Source organism: Pleurodeles waltl, chromosome 3_1 (genome assembly GCF_031143425.1).
Source record: "Pleurodeles waltl isolate 20211129_DDA chromosome 3_1, aPleWal1.hap1.20221129, whole genome shotgun sequence".
Lineage (NCBI taxonomy): Eukaryota > Metazoa > Chordata > Amphibia > Caudata > Salamandridae > Pleurodeles > Pleurodeles waltl.
The window spans coordinates 668,775,948-668,789,771 of record NC_090440.1 but is presented as its reverse complement, the minus strand read 5'-3'; the positions used below and the strand labels follow the sequence as shown (position 1 = coordinate 668,789,771).

Here is a 13,824-nt window from a genome sequence, read left to right as displayed (position 1 = left end):
TGTCTGGCTGGCCTTTGAAAGACAGCTTACCAAAGGGACATGCACACTTTAAACATAAGTGCACAGCTCCCTGCTACCACTCTACAACAATTGCCTCACCCCGTCCTGACACTCTGTTTGGGACAGGTTGGTGAAAAATAAAATGGTAATAAAGAAAGTTTATTACCATTTAATTTTTCATTTCTAGGCTTTTCTGGGGCATTTTTTAGTGTGTGACGCTCCTCCCCTATAATGGAAGAGCCACTCCTGACCGCTATGCTACTTTGAGTAAAAATTGGCACTAGGCAAAATCCAGATCTTTCTAGCATGTGCATTACCCACTAGAGTTATTTAACTGTATTCCCTCAGATTTACTGGGAACCCACAGATCTCTGCAACAGGTGCCTTAACACCATAAGATCTTTTAAAATTCAGACTTTGCAACTAGTTAAACAGAAGAGATTTATTGTCACATTTCTCTTTGTTACCAATTTCTTTCTGACAGAGTATTGAAAAAACATATGTATAAGTTGAGGCCAGATTTAGCGTCAGGGTTGTGTCACATTTCTGCCCAAAAAAGTGAGTCTTCTGCCTAAATTAGAAGTGTTTGCATGTATACTCCTAACACGCTCAAATGTACTCATGATAGACCATTGCTTAATTTGAAAATAAAAACGTGCCGGTGCCCAAAGCCCTCCTCCTAAACACTTGGTTGCTGCAATTAAATGTGGGAACACCGAATACTAAGGCAGCAGCGTAATCCTGAAGCCATTTTAGGCTTCTTCAGTCCATTTAAAGCCACTCCCTGACTCCTTCAACTCACTCTTGCAGCTTTCTGCTTTCTCCCATTGTGACGTTTTTTCGTTTTTCTCTTCCTCCATCTTTCCCATATGTGTCTTTGTTCGCAGTAAATGCTTGAGGCAGAAAAATAAGTGCCGGACCTCAAAAATAAGTGCCGGTGCTCCGCAATGGAAACACCAAGTATAAATTAAGCACTGAGATAGACCTGATAAACATACTTGTGAGGTCTTAAGATCTGATCTCACATCTTGTGATGTCACTTCCGGTAAAGTCATTGGTTGTAATGCCACTTCCTGTGATGTCACTTCCTGTAATGCCACATGTGATGTCACGTTTCGTGATGTCACTTGCATACAGACTAACTTGGTTAGCCCCTCCTCTTTTTTTTAAGCACTTGTGACCTGTTCAGTTGTACAGTCTTGAGTCGTCGCAAGTGACGATACTGGGCGCTCTTGTAGTGCTGTTTTCGGTGCTGCTGGAGTTGGAAACTTTCACTAGTGTGCTCAGTGGTGGTCGTTAGGCATGGAGACACTAGGATGTCTTGGAACATATTTGCCTTAATGGTGCCGTAGTGGTGCTTTTTAGGGCAGTCTCTCTGGCATTTCATGGTGACTGTCACGTTTCCGGTCTTTAGATTATGCTAAATACGAGCTGGGACAAAGCCAGGGTTATTAATTCAGGAGTCGTTGAGTAATTCAGAAAAGAAAAACAGGAAAGATTTAACAGAAACAAATTAGCCCCCGATGTGTGCACCAGGAAGGTCCTTCTGTTCCCTCCACCCCCTCCTTTTATCCCGTCTCTGTAAACAGAGAGTGGGCTTAATTCCGAAGATTATGACAGAGAATAACGGTACAACAAAGCCTTATTGTGGGGGCAGGCGGATTACCGCGTCAAGTGACCGGGTCTGGGCTGGCTCCATGGGAGACACCGCTCCAGTCGGCGCAGTGTGCCGGAGGGTCGTGTCGTGAACGCAGTGGCCCTGGCCCGTGCTCTGCGAGGGAGCGCGTTAAGCGGGAGCCTGACAGGGAAGTCTCGACTTGTCCTCGCGCGCATGGAGGTGAGTACCTGGCCTGACGCCGCCCTGGAGGTAGAGGCCACATACGTGGCAGTGAAAGCTTCTCTGCTTGAGCTGCTTAGGTATTAGCACCACTCTGAGAAGATGTCCTTTCTGCGCTGGTCAGTCGGTGCAAAACCTTTACTCACTCAGCTAAAACTTCTCTTAAGCGCTCTGAATCAGTGTTGGGGCAGAAGGCGTTCTCTCATACTTTTTCACCTTGGTGTGCACCTAGACTATACACAACTGCACTAGTATCGTAGTGCTATTTGTATATGTCTGTATTCAGAATGCGCTTCGAGGCATGCTTTAAACCTTAGGCACTGGAGCGTCCTATGAACAGTAAGACCGAGGATTACTCGGAGATCAGCTATAGCTTTTATGTCCCGGTGATTTGATTGGGTTCCGCTGTCGCTGGAGAGGTCATCAAAATGCCGCCTACTCCCTCTCAAGGAGACCCCCTGCCCCCTATCCACTCCTATCCTGTCCTCCACTGCATTTGGTGCCCATGTTTGTCCCTTGGGCATCTTTCTCAGAAATTAGCTGGGTTTACCAGAGCGTTTGAAAACGAGCGTGGCTGGGGTCGAGTCAGTCACACAGGTTGGTGTGATCAGCAATTACTTTCCAGCCCTTCGCCAGTAAGACTCCCCAAACCACACAAACACTCAGAGGCGTGTATGACAAAGACTTAATGTTTCACTAGTTCTGTGGAGGCGCTTTAGAGTCACCTAGATCCCAATGTGTGACTGACTCCCCACCACTAGCTGGTTAGAGTCCTTCCTCCCATCCCTTCAGCTCTCCATCACCTCCCCTCTCTCTTTCTGTTTCATCTCTTAGGCTGAAAATATGTAAATACGTGAGGTTAGCCGGACCCAAATCCAGCGCAGCCATGGAAACCCAACCAGCAGGGGCGTAACACAGGCCCCGAGGCAGAACCGTCCCCCAACCCCCCAGGTGACCCATGCCCAGCCCTTCAAGGGGTCCTCCATTGGGCCCAATTCCAAGGTATGTCTGTACGATACGGCAGACTCGAGGACCCTACATTACGTTCTGCAGGGGGCGCTTGTCATCTTGCATTACGCTACTGCCAATCAAAGCCCAGTCCCTGCCTCCTGGGCACCATTAGGTTAGAGATCCGGTCTTGTCTTCTCACCCTGGTCAGAAATCAGAGTCCTTAGAGTTGTCAGAAATCAGCCACTGTCTCCTCTGTCTGTCGGGCATTCTCATGGCATGTTAGACCTCAGATCCTGCCTCAGCATTGCTAGACCTCATGCGATGACCCCTAAACTCTGTCAGATTTCAGGGCATGTCTCTGCATTATTACTGCACAATTCCTGCCCCCCTCAGCATTGTCTGAGGTCACTATTCTGATGAGATTGATCAAGACTTTGCGTTGCTACAAAGTTACAGAAAGCCTTGATATGGTATTTGCTGTCCCACACAAAACTTTTTTTGCACTGGAAGGTTGCACTTTTTAAAGCGCAAATGGCTCTTTGTAGCAATGCATCAAGAGGGGGCGCCATTGAAGGGGCTTGGGCATTCAAGTGCCAACATACATGGTTTTTGATTCAAAGCCAGAATTTACAAAGCTTGACAGCCATGGCTTTGCGTAAACAAATGTTTGCTTGATGCAGGCACAAATTGTGAAATGTTTTAGGGGTAGATTTATTATTACTATTTTGCACGAGGGGTGCATCCCATGGGTGGAACACTTCCACTCATGGTTCTTGAAGCAAAGTCGTATCTACTAAAATTGTTAGACAGGACTTTGTGCCAAAAAATGATGCATCCTTGAGGAAGGTGCTAAGTAGGAGAAATCCTTTTATTTTGTCCTAAATTTCAACGGAGTGCATGTGTGCTGCACACATGCAATGTGTGAAAGGTTTAAAAGTGTGCCTAGTGATAGTATTTTGTACTGGAAGGCTAACCCTCTAATACGAAACCAATGTTAGACAGCATGTGTGCACCAGTGAGCCATAATCTGTATATATGTCTCTGAGCTGCACTCTCTCCATATCACAGCGCAGCACAGCAACTTCGTAAATCTGTTCCTCTCTCTTTTGAGCACATCAAGAGATTTGGCTCCTTCTTCTCTCCACACCTTCTAGCTCCTCTGTTTTCCTAGGCCTGCTAGAGCTCCCAGCACTGCACTGTTTATAAGCAGAGGGATGAGCCGGGACGGGGCTGTGTATATATTTATACTGACAGGGAGTCCCAAAGGCGGGCTGACTCAGCGACCCATGTTTGGTAAAGAGTATGCTTTCAGGGCAGTTGAAGTTCTCTGGGTCCTGGGACGCTGACAGGACATCACCATCGCTGCAAATGACTGACCAATGACTAGCAGGTGTGTGAGCGTGCGCACGTGCACTGAGTTACTCATTAGGTGTTTGCGTGCAGGTGAGTCTGCCTCAGAAAGTGAAGGTTGTCAGTGTGTCTTTGTCGTAAGCTTGTATTTTTTGTCTTAGTGTGTCAGTGTTATTTTATGTTATAGGAAGGAGGCTGTGTACGGGTGTGCATTTCTTCTGTTAGTGGGCCTGTATTGATAAATGTGTATTTGCTTCTTCAGCAGTTTGTGTGAGGGATGTATAGATGTTTATTTGCTCATGTGTCTTCTTGTCTCTGTCGATAGGTGTGCATTTTCCATATGTCTGTAGATGTGCATGTTCTCACGTACCAGGTTCTGTGTCTACAAATGTGTATTTTGTCGCATTTCATTGTCTGTCTGTAGTTAATTGGTTGTTTGCATCTTTGTCCACTTGTTAGTGTGCTTTTGTTTCTATATGTGATTTCCTAATCTGTCATTGTCAAAAGTCTGACTGCTACTATAAAGCTCTTGATTTGCTCTGGCTATAGACAGCTTTAGCTGCTTGTATGTAGTGCTTAATTTGTAAAAGAATGAGTGCCAGTGACTGAAGCTCTGCTCAGAAGGCCGTGGCCAACACCAGTGCGTCGAATAATAAGGCTGTGTAGTGCTGAATTCATGCCAGACCTCTTAAAACCAGTACTGGACACTCTCTGCCCCTTTATCTCACTCTTGTGGGTGTAGTTCATTCTCCATTATGATGTTTTTTCAGTCTTTCTCTTCCTCCTCTTTTGCCCTATGTGCATTTCCCCCTCTCGCTCTCAGGAAATGTCCAATCAGGAAAAATAAGTACCAGCCCCAAAAAAATAAGTGGCGGTGGCTTTCACTGGCAACCACCAGCTCAAATTAAGCACTGCTTGCATGATCTCATGTCTTCAGTTATTCCAAATCGTACAGTAAGATTTACAAAGCGAGAGTGAGCTTTGGGGCACCATCTTGCAGCCAATAGCTTTCGTGTTTCTATCACAGTGTGCCATTGGTTTGATGGGTTGTCCATCAAGACCATGGCATTTAGTAGATGGTTGCAAGTCCCACTTTGTGTTTCTGGTTTAGCCGATGAGGACTCATATGGTCGTTTTCTAAGGTTAGAGCTGACTTGAGTTCTTTGTTGTAGTTCTTTTGCTGACACAAAGCATTTTATTTGCTGATTTATGGCTTTTTGTTTTGGAAGTGCTGCAGTTTGGATGCCTTACCTAATCATAAGGACAGAGTACTATTCATTAATTAGCATTGTGCGTTAACTTGCTTCACTTTGCTATCATGATAACATGCTGTTGAATTTACAGCTTTTGTGTTCACAAAGTAAAGACGTGGATGCGCCTAAGCTTTCTTAAAGATGCAACAAAAAACTGGCCTTTTGTCAAAAATCTTTTCTGCATAATATTTATATTTTCTGACCCCTTTTCATAACACACTTCTTTGAGAGAATAGCTTAATTCTGCTTTTACAGTTTGTTCAGCAAAGAAACCCCACCCACAGCTTCCATTTTGTTGTAGCCCAACACATTATTTCATTATGGATTATTTCTAGTACAGCTGTGAACTACACACAGCAAGTTGTCCATCTGTCACCAAACAATACACCCAACAAAAAGCTAGACCTGTTGGCATTGCTAATGCTTGTTTGTTTTTTATTGTATTCATTTTTCTGGAACATTTTTAATCTGTATGCAAGCATCAGGCTCCTTAAAACATCGTGCAGATATCCCCAGACTTTACCTCAGAACCCACTGCCTCTTGTCAGTAATCTGTTGTCAAAGGAGGTTGGTGGCAGGTGTCTAATTATTTATTTAATTTCACCAAATTCCCTAGGACCCCTGTGTGAACAGGTAAATCACCTTGTACATGTTCAGGATCAAGGGTGACTATGGGTGTGTGCATAGTTGCGTATGTTTGTCATCAGCTATTCTTTTAAAACTTTTTACATCTCTCTCACGGTAAAAAAAACTGAAATACAAAACATTGCAATTTTCTATTAAATTTTGTGTTTCTGGTGTTACTGTCAGTGTGATACTTTGGTGGTGCACAATATGACCAAGTTAGTTAGGCATGGTCTGCAAGAATTGTCAGTCAAATAAGCAAAGCCCATACACCCCTTTTCTTTTATTCCCGTCATCCTCAGATGGGCTGTGGTGGAACCTCTGATGTAATTCGGAGTTTGGTGTCCCTGCTTGTCTTCTGTAGTATAATCACGCCTCCTCCTTCCCACATCTCTTTGTTCAGGGTCACACAGGAAGTCTGAGTTGCGAGAACCACGCGGAGTCTCCATTGCAGAGCTGGTTAGTGGAGGTTTGTTAAAAACCCATGTTACTAATGGTTCACTTTGGTTAGTACGTAAGTAAGACAAGGGTGATCTAGTTAAAGATCTTTGTCGCATGTTATGTGTATGACTAGGTGTGCAGAAGGACTTTGCTGCTTCTCGTTGGGCTGCAATTTTAGTTGCCCATCGCCGAGCTGTGCAGATTGGTTTCTAGACTAATATCGCTAATCAGAGTTGTGCGCATAAGGGGCTGTGTGTTTCAGGTAATTTTATGTGATTGGTGGGTGTTGATATGGTGAGGGATCAGCATACATTGCCAACTGTATGACTTTGGTGGCTCGTTGTGCACACCACAGTGTCATTGTTCCATTTAGCATTTTCTATTTTGCAAAAACAAATTTTAGGAGTCAATGGTAAAGTGATTTGTAATTGGTATTGTTGGCTCTAAGGTACAGTTGGATGGCCAGTGGATGGCTAATGGTAACCTGGTAATAGCATATTGGAGGTGAGCTGAGTGTGTCTGGTAACGTCTGAATAGTGTAGACTGGTGGAATGGTTGCGTGGAGTTCTGTAAGTTTGGCACTAGCTAACTATTCACCGAACCTGTGCTGCACTGCACATATATGGGTGTTATATCAAAGAAGGCATATTGAGAGTCGTGTTATCCTGTGGGAGAGAAGCAAGATAAAGCAACCAGTACAGAATCAGTGCACACTTTAGTTGTTAGAGCATAGCTCGTAATGCAACAAAGCAGACAGTAGAAAACTAAGCAGGCTTTGGGATACAACAGTGCTGTGGGTATACCTGAGCAAATATATCTTAAAGAGGCCCCCTCCACGCCCTTAACATGTAGGAGGCTGGCCTGGTTTGTAGTGGGTACCTTGGGTACTTACACCTTACACCAGGTCCAGTTATCCCTTGTTAGTGAAATGTAGTAGTGTTCTAGCAGCTTAGGCTGGTAGAGGTAACTATAGGAGAGCAGCTCAGGCTGAACTAGGAGACATGCAAAGCTCCTGCAATACCTCTTATAGTTACACAGTACTTATACACAAGTAAAGACAATACTCAGTGTTACCAAAAATAAAGGTATTTATTTGGGTGACACAGTACCAAAAATATCTTAGAGACAATACTCCTTCTGGAGGTGAGTATAATACACAATATATACACTAGACACCAAAATTAGACAAGTAAATAGTCATAGGACAATGCAAACAATAGGACATGCTATAGATTGCAATGGGAGAAAATAGATCTAGGGGCAACACAAACCCTATACTAAGAAATTGGAATGCGAATCACAAATTCCCACCTAGACAAGTTTAGTGTGTGCAGAATCGCTGGGAGAGTTAGAATACAGTAAAGGTAAGTAAATTACCCCACCCCAGAGCCCAGAAAAGCAGGAGTAAAGTACTGCAAGTTTCCTTAGGAAATACTACACCTCGTAATTGGGATTTTGCAGCAGCCAACCAAGTTTGCAAATAACAACTTCTGGATTCCTGGACCTGAAGACCTGCAAAGGAAGGGGGCCAAGTCCAGAAGTCGAAAGAAGTTCCAGGAAGGGCAGGAACCCTTCCAACCCAGAAGAGGGTGCAAAAGAAGAGTCCATGGTCAGTCGAAGACTGCAGAAATGCACCCTAGGAAGATGTCAGTGGGTTCCTGCATGATGCAAAAGATGTCCCACGGCGTGAAGATCGTTGCAGATGTGATTTTGTGTTGAAAGTCGCCAACAAGCCTTGGCTATGACAAAAGTGCATTTTGCGTCAAAATGGCACTTGACGGACCCAGGAGGGACCTGGGGGCCTCAACTCTGTGTGAGGAGGAAGCTCTCAGCACTTTAGAGAGTCCTCAGGATGCCAGCCAGCCAGGACATGGGGACAAAGGAGGTACAAAATGTGGTTAATGCAGCACAACAACACAGGGGTACTGTCGCTCTCAGGAAAGGCGAGGTCTTACCTCCTCCAAATTGCGTCAGCAGGACCTCAGGACAGTCTATGTCGATGATGTCCACCCTCTGCGTCCTTAGGAGCATGCTTGTCACTGTGAGAGGAGTCCCAGGGTACCGGTCATCCTCTTGGTAGGTGCCTGCTTGGAGCAGGAGAGTGACTCCATCCACAGAAGATTTCTTCGGTCCTTCTGATGCAGGATGAAGACAGGGAGTCCTCAGAGCGTGCACACTGTGGAAACTTGCAGTTGCTGACTTGGAGCTGAGGTTGCTGAAGAAAAGTGTCTCTTGTAGACACTTTGTTGCAGTTACAGCGTTTCTTGGAGCAGGCTGCGGTTGATCCAAGGTCAGAAGAGTCTGAAGTTGTTGCAGACGATTCCTGAAGGAAACCTGCAAGCAGAATCTGAAGAGAACCCACAGGAGAGACCCTAAATAGCCCTGAGAGGGGGATTGGCTACCTTATCAGCTAAGGACCTATCCGGAGGGATCTCTGATGTCACCTGCTGGCAATGGCCACTCAGAGCCCTCCATCGTGCCCCACACCTTGCAAAGCAAGATGGCTGAAGTCTAGGACACACTAGAGGAGCTCTGGGCTCCACCCCTGGGGTGGTGATGGACAGGGGAGTGGTCACTCCGCTTCCCTTTGTCCAGTTCCATGCCAGAGCAGGGGAGAAGGGGTCCCTGAACCAGTGTAGACTGGTTTATGCAAGGAGGGCACAATCTTGGCCCTTCAAAGCATTTCCAGAGGCTGGGGGAGGATATCCTTCACCAACCTGTAACACCTATTTCCAAAGGGAGAGGGTGTAACACCCCGCTCTTAGAGGAAATGTTTTATTCTGCCTTCCTGGGACTGGGCTGCCCAGACCCCAGGAGGGCAGAACACTGTCTGTGAGGTGGCAGCAGCTGTAGCTGCAGTGCAAGTCTCAGAGAGCTGGTTTGGCAGTACTGGGGGTTCATGGTGTAGCCCCCAGGATGCATGGAATTGGTTCCCAATACCAGATTTGGAATGGGGGACAATTCCATGATCTTAGACATGTTACATGGCCATATTTGGTGTTACCATTCTGAAGCTACATATAGGGATTGACCTATATGTAGAGCATGCGTTTAATGGTGTTCCCGCAGTCACAAAGTCTGGGGAAATGGCCCTGAACTATGTGGGGGCACATTTGCTAGTGCAAGGGTGCCCTCACACTTAGTAACTTTTCACCTAACCTTCAGCAAGTGAAGGTTAGACATAGGTGACTTATAAGTTACTTAAGTGCAGTGAAAATGGCTGTGAAATAACATGTGTGTTATTTCACGCAGGCTGCAATGGCAGGCCTGTGCAAGCGTTTGTCTGAGCTCCCTATGGGTGGCAAAAGAAATGCTGCAGCCCATATGGATCTCATGGAACCCCAATGCCCTGTGTACCTAGGTACCATATACTAGGGACTTATAAGGGGGGTCCAGTGTGCCAATTGAAATTGGTAAATGACGTCACTAGCCTACAGTGACAAATGTAAATCAGAGAGAGCATAAGCACTGAGATTCTAATTAGCAGAGCCTCAGTGACACAGTCAAGCACTACTGACAACACATACATTAGGCCACAAAATATGAGCACTGGGGTCTTGGCTAGCAGGGTCCCAGTGAGACAGACAAAACATACTGACATATAGGTTTTTATCTTTGAGTACTGGGGTCCTGGCTAGCAGGATCCCGGTGACACAGTAAAAACACTCTGACACACACTCACAAACAGGCCAAAAGTGGGGGTAACCATGCTAGAAAGAGGCTACTTTCCTACAGTATACATGAGCAAATATATATTTAAAAGGCCCCCTCCACACCTTTAACAATACTAATATACAGCATATTACACTCCGTCCATCTGCATACTACATATTGTTGTCCAATGAGGAACACTATACCAGAGTTAATTGGTGATCCTATCAGTCATTCAGACACTTATTAAGAATACAACTACAAACAAGCTAAACACGGTTTTGTGCAAGAATGAGATTGATTTTTAAATAGAATGCACCAAAGTACACACCTCCCATCTAGACTTTATCCATGAAGACTTGGAGACTATTCCAGATAGACTAATTGTGCCAGGCTGTGGTTCTGTTAATGTTATCTTATTCTTAAAACCATTTGTTTCTAAACCTGGGTTTCATTAGGGATGCTTGGATTTTATACAACATCCCGAGGGTCATTCTTCTGACACTAACTCACAACTGCTAGTAACTATGGATGTCCAATCTCTATACACAAATACACCTCAACAGGAAGCCATCTCAAGTTATTCTTTACACTCTAGAAACAAGAGAACATCCGATTCTGGTCCCCTCTGACTTTGCCAATGAATTGGCGATACTTCCTTTGACTTGCAATTATTTCAGATTCCAAAATACTTTTTATTTTCAGAAAAAAGGTCTAGCCATGGGGGCTGGATTTTACGGGATCTGGCTAATCTATTAATGGATAACTATGATAAACAGTGCGCCTTATTCATAAAGGCAAGCTTACACTTTTGTGCAAGTTTACGATTTTTTGAAATTCACAAACTAATTTTACAAGTATTATCTTTTTGACTGCCTACCTTTTTAGATGGAGAGTCTCTGCCATGAGTGTGGAGACTTTCCAATCACAAAGATACTACTCGTAAAATTCCTTTGTGCGATGCAAAAAATTGTAAACTTACACAAAAGTCTCAGTTTACCTTTGTGAATCAGGCCCAGTATCTTTTTGCAGTCACCAATTCTTGATTAGAAAAGATTACACAGAGATACTGGATTTTTTGAAAGAGTTGATCAATCTCCAAACCAACGATATCCAGTTCAGCATGACCTACAATACATGTGAAATTTCTTTCTTAGACCTCACAGTTAAACCCGGGGGTGACAAATCTTTTACCACACCTTTCTGCAAACCAATAGAAAGGAACTCTTTGTTAATGGATACTAGCCATCACCCTAGAAATCCAAGACACAACCAGACTTATGGTCAATTTCAGCGTTACAAAGGAATTATTCAATGTATTCGGATTTATTTCATGAGTCTGACTCTCTGATAGAGAGACTGTTTGAGAGATGGTAGGCAATATGATTACTTAAGTAAGCCTGAAAAAGGGCCTGCTTTACCCATAGGGAACACCTTTGGTACCTAGGCTTACACAAGAAAGTGACCAAAGACCCATCTTTTTCAGCACCTTTTGTACAGCAAGCAATGTGATTAAAATATATTGCACAAACATCGGCATTTAGTGCAGAACACCATCAATCAGAACGACAAACCAATGTGCTCTTCTAAGAGGGGACAGAATATACGTGATATGGTTGTAAGTGCTGCATTTTGCAATATCACCTGCCTATTATACTATCACAATGGGATTTACCAATACTTAGGGGATACTACAAATGTTGGTCTTGCATGACATGAAACTGTTGTTTGGGGAAAAAAAGTTTCAACATAATGATATTATATATCCTTTGAAACATTTCAGAAATTGTAATAAGAGTGGCATGATTTGTGCTGTATGGTGCCCCTGCAACAAAATATATGTCAGTCAGACCACACAGAAAGCAAAGATCAGAACCTTAGAACATCACAGCTGTATCACATGTGGCACTACAGGAACACTATTGGACAACCACTATAAGAACTTGGGGCACACAATGACTGACATAAGATGGTAGATCATGAAAGTCACATTTCTTAATCCACAAGGCGGAAATTTCTTAACTACATAAGCTCTACATGAATGCAAATGGATAGAGAATGTCAAATCCATTGACTTAGGACTAAATGAAAATGATGTTTGGGACCAACCGGTCAAATTATTGAACACCTAAATAACCTGAACTGTGCCAATTGTTCCCTTTCCCTTTATTCTGCAAGTCTATATTCTCAATCAATGTTTGTTAAACCATGACAGAATATTTTCTGTACTGATTCCCAAATGTTTAATTTACCTTTCACTACAAGTCTCCAAAGATTTTGTTTTTCCCCTATTTCCAATTTATGTATGCTGCTTCTTTATTACAGAATCTTAAGTCTGTGACCCCTGTGTACAGTATGCGCTTGTGACACATTCGGATTGTTCATAGAAAGATTTCCTTTTTAGGTTGAGCATAGCAGCGCGCAAGCACTGCTTTTCTGACATGTTGGTATATATCTGGTCTTTTTATCATGCCCACCGCACGCCCATTACTATCACTGGTTCATGAGCTTGCCCTTCAGAAATCCTTCATTTTCGTTGGTAAATGCTTTCCGTTTGTCCCTCCTTGGGGCGGTTTAGTTACCGCCTTGCACATCGCCCCTGTTACATGACTAATTGCACTTTTGCCGATACATTGAATGTGAGCGAACTTCTTTTTCCTTTTGTGTGCTGCTTCACTCTGATGCCGTGGCGCTTTGAATCGGCTCCCTTATATGAAACTGTATTACTTTTCATTTTCAATTTATGTGGCAAGAAAAGTCCGGTTAGGAGTTTACAACGCTAATAGCTGTAACTCAAGCAAATACGAGATCCATTGCAGTGCAAATGCTTGTTTGTACCCCTATCAATGGAACACAGTGCTTGTCTCCATCGTGCACTTACACCGCATTCAAACTATTTTTAAGGGTGCCAATATGAAAAACAAATTTAGACACAAAAGATTTCAAACTCTTTTTCCAGGTCTTTTTTCTTTGTTCATTGTCTACCATGTTAACCAGGGCTTTCAAATGAGAAGTTGAAGCACGCGTAGATGACTGCCCACCCTCAGAGCTTTAGCACTGGCCCTATTTGGCGCCGATGAGGCTTCTTGCTTGACCTAGGAAACAACTGACTGTTAGGGGTGCTCGAGGAGCAGGGTAGACACATGCACGGACCGACCCTGGCAAAGCAATACTGATGTCACTCGACTAGGAATAGCATAAACAATGCTTAAGCACTACACAGGGACACAAGGGTAACATGGACTGTAGAAGAAGCCATGATTACACTCAAGGACCTATACACACATGTTGGGGGGTAGGGAAGAGAGTTTACAGTTACACTTGTTGTGGTATTACTTTGTTCATCATGATCTGTCTATGTACTTCTCAACGGGTCATCTTGTTGGAGAGGAACTGTTCTCCTCAGCTTCTGCTGGCAAGTATTTGATGAAACCTGGAGGAGGTGCGACGGCCCTCCCGTGTTGATGGACGTATGTAGGAGGGTAAACAAACCCTGAATGCTGTACGAGATGGAGCTATGGACTTTTACGATGATGATTACGGCCACATCGGTGCGTCTACTTTTCATATTTAAATATGGCCACCAGTACTCGTACAAGAGCTGTTCTCTGCAATCAGAAGAGACACGTTAGGTCAGCACTTTCCCTTTGACTAATTCCCTGGGCTAGCTGCTTTCTGACAAATCATTTTTATTTTTCCTTTACAACCACTACAGGA

General features: G+C 44.0%; 1 protein-coding gene across 1 annotated transcript in view; it reads left to right on the top strand.

The window, feature by feature from the left end:
- The first annotated feature begins 1,724 nt into the window (after positions 1 to 1,724).
- BEST1 (bestrophin 1) overlaps positions 1,725 to 13,824 on the top strand; it is a 253,632-nt gene continuing 241,532 nt past the window's right edge. Inside the window, exon 1 of the mRNA XM_069223219.1 lies at positions 1,725 to 1,837. The gene's annotated coding sequence lies outside the window, so the exon portion shown is untranslated. The remainder of the gene's footprint in view (positions 1,838 to 13,824) is intronic.